Raw genomic sequence first — 9,174 nt, 5'->3', positions numbered from 1 at the left:
TCAGCATTGCCGTCCGTAGAACCGGCGGACAGATGCGCTTTCGCTTGTAAACATGAGGTGCACTTGCTTGTCCCCTACTTCTTTCGGACACACGGTGCGAAGTGGCTGGATTTGATGAGAAGGGCGTGACTCATTTGCGAGAGAGAAACCTGGAGTGGAGTCAAATGGAACGCAGTGAAAATTACAGCGTAGATGAATTAGGTCTATATTTCAGGCAGTCCAACAAGATCCCGGACATTTCTGAAATTCCCCCCGGACATTTTTTTAGGTCTGAAAAGTAGGCCATGTCCGGGAAAAAGAGGACGTCTGGTCACCCTAGCCTACACCGTTTGGTTATTCATTTTGTTGACTTATGGTTGTGCTTTGAAGTAGCCAAGGTTTGGCTTATTTGCTGCATGCTGGGTTTATTGCACAATGTAGACAGACTTTTTGTAAGCTATATGTAAGAGGTGGGACTGTCACTGTTAAAACAAGATTGTCCCTTGATGGCTTCCATAGGGGGGGTGGGGGGGTGGGGGGGGGTGGGGGCTGGGTTCGAGGGCCGCCAAGGGGAAAATTTCTCCCACTCCGCCCCTGGTATGGCCTAATAATAATAATAATACTTTCGTTTTATATAGCGCCTTTCAAAACACCCAAGGACGCTTCACAGAGTGTTGTGTTGGAGATTGTGAGTGTGTGTGCGCGTCAGTGTGTGAGCATGTGTGTGAATGCGTGAAAGTGCTTGTGGAACTAGCAGCCATAAGCCTCCAGGAAGAGATGTGTCTTAAGGTGTTGCTTAAACATGGCCAGTGAAGGGACATTTTGGATGTGGTCGGGCAGATTGTTCCAAAGAATGGGAGCAGCAACATGGAAGGCTCTGTCACTGGTGGCCTTGAGCCTGGCACGAGGGACGATCAGCTGGCCCTTGGAAGAGGACCGCAGGGATCTTGAGGGGTCATAGGGGTGAAGGAGGTCACTGAGGTAGTGGGGTGCCAGACCATGGAGGGACTTGAAGGTTAGGAGGAGGACTTTGTAGGTAATGCATGACTTGATGGGGAGCCAGTGAAGCCGCTTGAGTATGGGGGTGATGTGCTGCCAGGGCCTAGTGCCTGTGAGAATCCTGGCTGCAGAGGTCTGGACATATTGCAGTCCGTCTATGGCCTTATTGGGAAGACCAAGCAGGGTGGCATTGCAATAGTCCAGGCGGGAGGAGATGAAGGAGTGAGTGAGCGTCTCCGTAACTGTCTTAGAGAGTGAAGGCCGGAGTCTGGAGATGTTTCGGAGATGATAGAATGCCGATTTGGTGACTTTTTTGATGTGGGAGTGAAGTGAAAGTGATGAATCCAAGATGACACCCAGGTTACGTACTTCGACTAAGACCAAAGTGATTTCAGGTTTCAGGATTTCAGGGGGTTTCAGACAGTGACACGGTTAACACAGATTTCGTGGACACACACAAAATGGCAAATTTCATGGAATTTCAATTTCATTTCAATTTCAATGGAAAGGACAGTGGTCTTTCTGACAGTTTTGTCATATTGTGATGATTACTGTGAATCAACATTCACAAGTTTCTTTACATGCTAATATGAAGACTGAATCTGACATTTGGAAAACAGGACGGCATTAAAACGTCCAAAACCAGTATTAAATATTCATTCTTGCTGAGGGAAATAATGCCATGTCTACACTTTCTGTATTATTTGAAAGATAAATGTGTGCTAATGTCCAAAACATCATTGGATTAATTCATCATTGAGTTAATAGTTAGTGAAATTGGCAAATAAAATCCATGGACTTAAAAGCGCAGTCGAATCGTAGAATCACTCCAAAGGTGGTTCTACAAATTATTAAAGGGGTAATCCGGTGTGAAATGGGTTATGTAGTGTTAACTAGTGATGCTGAGCGATAACTTTTGCCACATACCTCACCCTCATAGGTCCCCTGCAATCCGAAGTCAAGCGCTAGTTAGCCGATGCTAACATAGGGCGTTTGCCGTGGTTAATCCGGGCATCAAATTAGCCGTCCTTATAAACATGTACTTTCCACCCATTTGCGGGCCTGAAAATTACTTAAATGTTCATTCTGTAGAGTTGCGGGGTTGTTGACATGTAAATCCAGGCACAGAGAAGTTTGATAGTGCACCAATTTAGAAACAACACCATTCTTACAGCGTGTCGCAAACACTGATATCCAAGTGCAGTGAGGCGTGTCTTCATAAAGCCACTTCGATGACGTCATTACGGGGCATACATGGAATTTTCACATACTTGACAAATTTNGCCTGATAAACCAGACTAAATGTGCCGTCCAGCGGGTGGCGCTGGTTCACCAGGCTATGACAAATTTGTTTATCTTGGTCTCAGGAGAGATGAACATGAAGGATATGGATCACTGGATCCATGTCGTGAGTTCTGAAGAGACAAAGATAAAAAAAAAAAATAGATGCTTCCAAGCATGTGTGGTGGTAAACAAGTGAGTTTTTTTTTTTTTTAAAAGATGGCAAAATACAGATTTTGTGTCTCATTTTGTGAGAAGGTGTTGATTTTAAAGATGTGACACATAAACACTTGGTGTTGGAACTGTCTTTGCATCATGAGGCACAGAGAGACTTTTGAACACACACACACACACACACACACACACACACACACACACACACACACACACACACTTCGGAATCACAAAGTAAAAATTGACTTTTCTTCAAATCTGCATCGTCATCACTGCCAAAATGTACCGCAACTTGCTCAAAATTTTGCAGACCAAAGGTTAAGAAACGGACCGATTATTTAACGCATTAAAACAGTAGGCAGTAATTTACTTTGGTTGCATCTGATGTAATATTTCACGAAGGCATTACCATCTGATTCTATCCATCTGATTCTATGCATTGTGAGTTTCTTGTAGTTAAAGCATGGGACGGCGTCATCAAAGGAAGACAATAGAACAGTGATCTCATTTGTGCATTTTCTAATTGAAGATCCCAACAATACAGTCAATAAAAAAAGTTACAGGAACCCAAAACATTCAAATGTAAAGTCCAATTTACTTTTTTAAGTCACTGAAATCCATAACGTTGCGGTTCAGGGTCAATCTTTCGAGGGCATCTCAGTCTCTCATTAATTCTGCAGCGAATTTTGGACCACTGCTCCACAGACAGGTCAGGAAACTGCTGAGCAGTCAGGTGATGGACATTTTTTCTCAAGTTCTCCGGCAATGTTGCTTTGCCGTTGGATCCACTCCAATTCACAGTCTTCCCCCAGCGCTGATACTGCTCAAACAGCATCAAAGGAGCCATGACAATGTTTGTGGCATAAATGTCTGGTCGGTGCTGTCCTCGCTGGTAGCTGTCTGTATACATGGCATCCAATCGCTCAACAGATGTAACCGAGTGGACATTAGAGGTTTGATTAAGATAGCTAATTAATTAAACAGAGCACGACTACGCCACCTACGGGGGGTTAGACCGTAGGAATTAACCCTTTTGGATGTACCAATATAATTAAGGCAACACAGGTAAGATGTACGGAAGCCAGAGACAAGGATCCCAATAATAACACACTTTAAAATTATTTTTACAAGACTGGGTTACGAAGGGGAAGAATAAAAGCATGTGCAAAATGGCAATACAATAAATGCACACACAGATTTTAACTCAGGCCGCGGAAATAGAGCAAACAATGGATAATAATAATAATAATAATAATAACTTGGTTTTATATAGGCCTAGCGCCTTTCAAGGAACCCATTACATTGGGGGGGGGGGTGAAGGGGCAGGGGAAGGGACAGTGAAGTTAAAGTCCATATGCCTCTGTGAATAAATGGGATTTAAGGTGCTTCTTGAACGTAGCCAGTGTGAGGGCCTGGCGTATGTTGGGACACAAAAAGCTCTGTCACCAACAGTACGAAGTCTGGCTCGGGGGATGACGAGATTGTCCTTTTCAGAAGACCTTAGAGACCTGGACTGGGAGTGGGGTTGGAGGAGTTCAGAGAGGTACTGAGGAGCAAGAGAGTGAAGTGATTTGTACCAGTGAGAGTCGACGAAAAAACAAGACGCAACCGACCGCTTTTTTCCCTAGTCCGCCCGCCAGTGGTGGTTCTAGCTTTTTTTAGGAACAGGGGCCACCATGGGGCCAAATGTAACCTTCAGGGGCCAACAGGGTCACCACCAGGGTTCACGTTAGCCGGCTGTGGCCGGACATTGGCCGTTTGCATGCATGAATGGCCGGCAAAATAAAATGTGGCCGGACAAAAATGTCCGACAAAAATGACAGCAATTATTCAGTAAATAATATTAGCTCATTTTAAATAGGCCTACTTAAAGTTACAAGACACCAGTAGGCCTAATATGAAACTGAACAAAGCTGAAAATATTTGTGAATAGCCTATGTAAATGAACTTGTCATGAACAGCACGCAATATTGCTTGCGCTCTCGTCCCCACCATCGTTGTCCCCAATCACGTTATGCTTATAATCACTTGACTCACGCTGGCTGCTGTGCTGTCGAGGAACGATTCTGTTTTTTTGTAGGCTATTTTTACAATTATATCAGTGAACAGAACAAAGGGCATTGCATTTGCAAAACCTTCATGCCCAGTTGCGAAGTCAATTGTCTAATGGTTTGGGACTCAATGGCATGCGCAGCATCGAATCACTTTCACTTTTACCTCTGCTGAAAAATGGTGGTGGATCTCCAAGTAGGCTACAGAGGGTCAAGTTAAACATTCCAGAGAACGATGGACTCGCGAGAAGTCCCAGTGAAAGTGCATGCATGGCTTTATTGTTTTCATCACCGGCCAAAACGTGTAGCCCATATAGAGCATCGTACGGAACGTGTCAATTCCATTACTTTCGAGAGCGCAGAAAGAAACACAACGCAATACAGTTCAAATGTCAGTAGCGTCGATACCATTAGGCTACTGCACTATTACAGACATCGCCTCGTCACCCAATTTGAGTAGGGAAATCCTCTTCGGGATTGCTGATAAAACACACTGTTTGAGTTGATAATTTAGGGATCTGCGCACAGCGTTGGCTGGCTGTTTTTTCTCTCTTTCAGTTCGAGCTCTCGAGTGTGTGAAAGAAAGCGCGCGTTTACTCCCCGGCCCGTGCGCATAAGCAGGGCTCTAAATTAACACCAGCCAACTGGCGAAATGTTAGTGAAATCTAAGCTTTGCTGACAGAAAAGACCAATTTACTACACTTTGACCCATTAGGGAGTGTGTTTTTGGCTATTTGAGGGAAGGTCCGTTAGATATTTCAAATGTCCGGTATTCTGCAATACAGCCGGCCACTTGTCCGGCCAGTGAGAATTCTAGCGTGAACACTGGTCACCACCATCTGATATCCAGTGATGACGCGGCTTAGATAAACATCAATTGGCGACAAGGCAATACACATTATCCAGCAAGTGGCAAGAAAACATCATAGTCTTAATGAATTAAATTACCCATCATAGCCTCATTGTTAATAGGCTACCAGCCTTGCAGATTTTGTTGAGAGTATTGCATACTCTAAGGCCAGGGGTGGGCAACTTTTATGATCAGGAGGGCCACATTTTTCCAACGATACCATTGAAGGGCCACATGACCACAAATCTGACTCTAACTCGCAGAGTTTGAGATGCAGTTGGTAGCTCACCGATGGCCAATATTGTTTGGAAGGAACAGAAGTGTTCTCTATCGGCCAACAGTAAAATTACAATGGATTAATTTAGTAGTGATTTTTTTTTAAAATCTGGTCTTTTTTAAAATTATGTTTTATCTAGGGGCCTCAATGAGCGAGGAGGCGGGCCGCATGGGGCCCCTGGGCCTCCAGTTGCCCATCCCTGGTCTAAGGGGTCTTACACACCAATGCGGTAAAGCGTCGCGGAACGGCCGTGTTTTTTACCGGCGTCGGTGAAAATACATTGAAACCTATCTGTTCTTACACACCAACCGGCGGTAGTCGGGCGTCAGCGGCGCGGGAGCCGGCTCCGCGCCGCGCTGCATTTGGAAAATAGAACTCGAGCGTATTTTTCACGCCGGCGACCGGCTGTGTCTCGTTCAAATGAATGACAAAGTAGCATGCTAGCTTTGGCTGTGGGGAGGGTTTTGAATAGGACTGGCCGCGCACGCCGACGCTGTCAGTGTGAAAGGCAGAGAAAAACACGCCGGCCAAAACTAAGCAGAAAGACCGCGTCCGTCCCGGGACCGTTCCGTTCCGCCTTGGTATGTTTTGGCCCTAATACATATCTACATATTGCTCATTTTTCAAACGTACTTTTCTACAGTATGCTGACAGTACAGACCATCGACTTCTACGCTACTATCCAAATGCACAAATTAATAATTCAGTAGACTTATTCCTTTTCAAACTTAAATAAAACATTATGAATCAGTATCATTTACAATACTTATTATTCGATTGATACTTTTATTCGATCTATGTGCATGAATGACACATCAAACATAATCAACAACATATAAGATAGGAGCAGATAGCAGTGTTATTGTGGATGACACAGGACTAAGTAGTTTGATCATAAAATGCTTTGAAAAGCATGGGCTGGAGTATCATAACAACCTAGTCGGTCATGGCTATGGCAGAAATGCTGTTATGACTGGAAAGCACTCCTGCGTTTGCACACAAATTCAGGATGTGGCAAAATGTGCATATTATGTACATTGTAAGGCTCACCGCTTATATCTTGTGATTGTGAATAGTGTAAAATCACTGACTAAGGCAGGTTGTTTTTTAACTCTTGCATAAGTTGTACAATTTCTTGTCAGGATCTTACGTGCATACAGAATGGCAGGATGCTCTGGACGTCAAAATGTCTGCGGAGAAGCAAATAGAAGAAATAAGTGAACATATGAAACATTATGCAAAGAAAACTTTTTTTTACTTTAAATTAAAGTATTGAACTGAACACACCAATGTGTGGTTACAACAGCAAGAGAAGAGAATGATTGCCATTATGCCATCACTTATAAACATTTTTAAATTGCTAAATTAATCTATGTATGCATGTCTGTCTGCAGATGTTTGCAATATATTGGATCTGTGAAATGTATATTATATGTGGTGGCAAGACCATAATCTTCTTTTGGAAATCTAGATCAATACAGTACTTCTACTCTAATATTGTTAAGCAATGAATAGTTGTCAACTGACAAGCTTAAACAGGATACTGGATGGGCATAGCCTACATACCATCAGGTCCAGGTGGTAGCCTACAGCACAACTGTTCTTCACTGGCTCCTCTGCTGCACTGGGACAGGTCTACAGAGCAAATGGAAAAATAAAACAATCACAGTTAGTGCAATTCACATTGTCTGTAATATGTTAGTCAAACGTAAGAGAAATACAGGCCTATAGTTCCAATTTAGTTGTTTTATTTAATAAAATGCAAATAAGTAGGCTACATTACACCCATACAACACAGTATCATTACTTATATGGCTGCTATTACAGCTTAAGCACTTAACTATTTTGTACTGTATTAGGCTACCAAGTGGACATGCTGAACAACTTATAGCAGTAGGCCTAGGCATTTGGGTGCTAAAACAAGTCTAGACCACTGAGCATTTCCCCTCAACACAATGAATACTGCCATTTCCAGAACCACACATGTAATTAGTTGTGGTCATCTCGATTTGTTGAACAAATAGATCAAAGCTATTGCTATCCAACCAACAAACTAACAACTTTCTTTCTCAAAGCCTAGGCCAGTGTCCTTCCAAGTGTATCAGCCTAACTGTATTTTCAGTGCGGGGGTATGTCAAAGTGTTCAGAGTAAAGAAATGCACACATTGAAAATAGGACAATTTATCAGGAAAATGAGGGCACACCATAAATATTTCTAGTAAGTGTATAAAAATGTTTAATACAGCACTACAAGGTAGCATACACAGAACGAGCAAAATGGCGCATGCGCTTAAGCTTGTTAACGAGGGATTGCGCAATCCGCAGTGAGGAACGACTCGGAGCTGCCCCATGTCGCTGCGTATTCGGAGCAAATTGATAGGAAAACGGAAAATAGTGTAATTTTGGCCACAAAAATGATTGAAAATTATTGAAACTGTTTTACTGCACAAATGGCAGTTATGGTACAGATGCTGGAAAACAATAGTTATTATTGTTACTATTATTCACATTTACTGCATCTCATCATTCTCATGATGTCTGGATGGGGCTGGTGAGGCACATAATCATTCCCATGCACAAATTGCTTGGTTAGTCCACACACACACACACACACACACACACACAGTCCACACAGTCCACACAGTCCACACAGTCCACACACACACAGTCTGTCCACAGTGTCACATGTGCCTTAGCTGAGTGGCACATAGAAGCCAAGACAAAAGTGTCCAGAAGTGTCGGAAGTCTCTCTGCCCAGTACAATGTCCATAGTATTCCCTGGAAAAAGATATGGGGTAGCACAAGTCGCCCGATGTGTCACTCCACACACACACACACACACACACACACACACACACACACACACACACACACACACACACACACACACACACACACACACACACACACCCCCTATTTGTTTATGCAGTCCCGTCACCTATGACGATCTCTCTTTGTGTGTCCTTCTGTGCGATGTTGAATAGCTGGATGACCCTGGGTACAAAGGACTTCTGTAGCCTGTCTGTCTTGCAGGAGATGGCGCGCAGTCTGTAGCTGAACAGGAGACTGGGTAGAGTGGGTGCTTGTAGTTGTCCAAAATAGAGAACTCCACAGCACACAATTGCACACTGCACAAAACGAAACAACATTTATGCCTCAAGGGGGCAGCCCTTAATGGCGCCCTAAAGGAGCAGTGCGATGGCACGGTACCATGCTCAGGGTACCTCAGTCATGGAGGAGGATGGGGGAGAGCACTGGTTAATTACTCCCCCCAGCAACCTGGCGGGTCGGGAGTCGAACCAGCAACCTTTGGGCTACAAGTCTGACGACCTAACTGCTTACCCAGCTGCCTGGTCAAGTTAATTGAGAAGCGAAACTATGTGCAGGGCCAGGCACTATGGGCAGTCCAAGTCGAGGTAGAAATGTGTTTGGTGAAAATGTCAATGGAGACACGAGTGATCTTTGGGTGCATCCCAATATGTGACCTTGCCTCCTCCACTTGTGCTTGTCTCCTTGTCCCGCCTCCTGGCCCCTCCTCCGTGGAGAAAACGATAGTGTTTCCC

The sequence above is a fragment of the Engraulis encrasicolus genome, chromosome 1, assembly GCF_034702125.1.
Source record: "Engraulis encrasicolus isolate BLACKSEA-1 chromosome 1, IST_EnEncr_1.0, whole genome shotgun sequence".
In the NCBI taxonomy this organism is placed as follows: Eukaryota; Metazoa; Chordata; class Actinopteri; order Clupeiformes; family Engraulidae; genus Engraulis; species Engraulis encrasicolus.
This window is presented reverse-complemented; position numbering follows the sequence as displayed.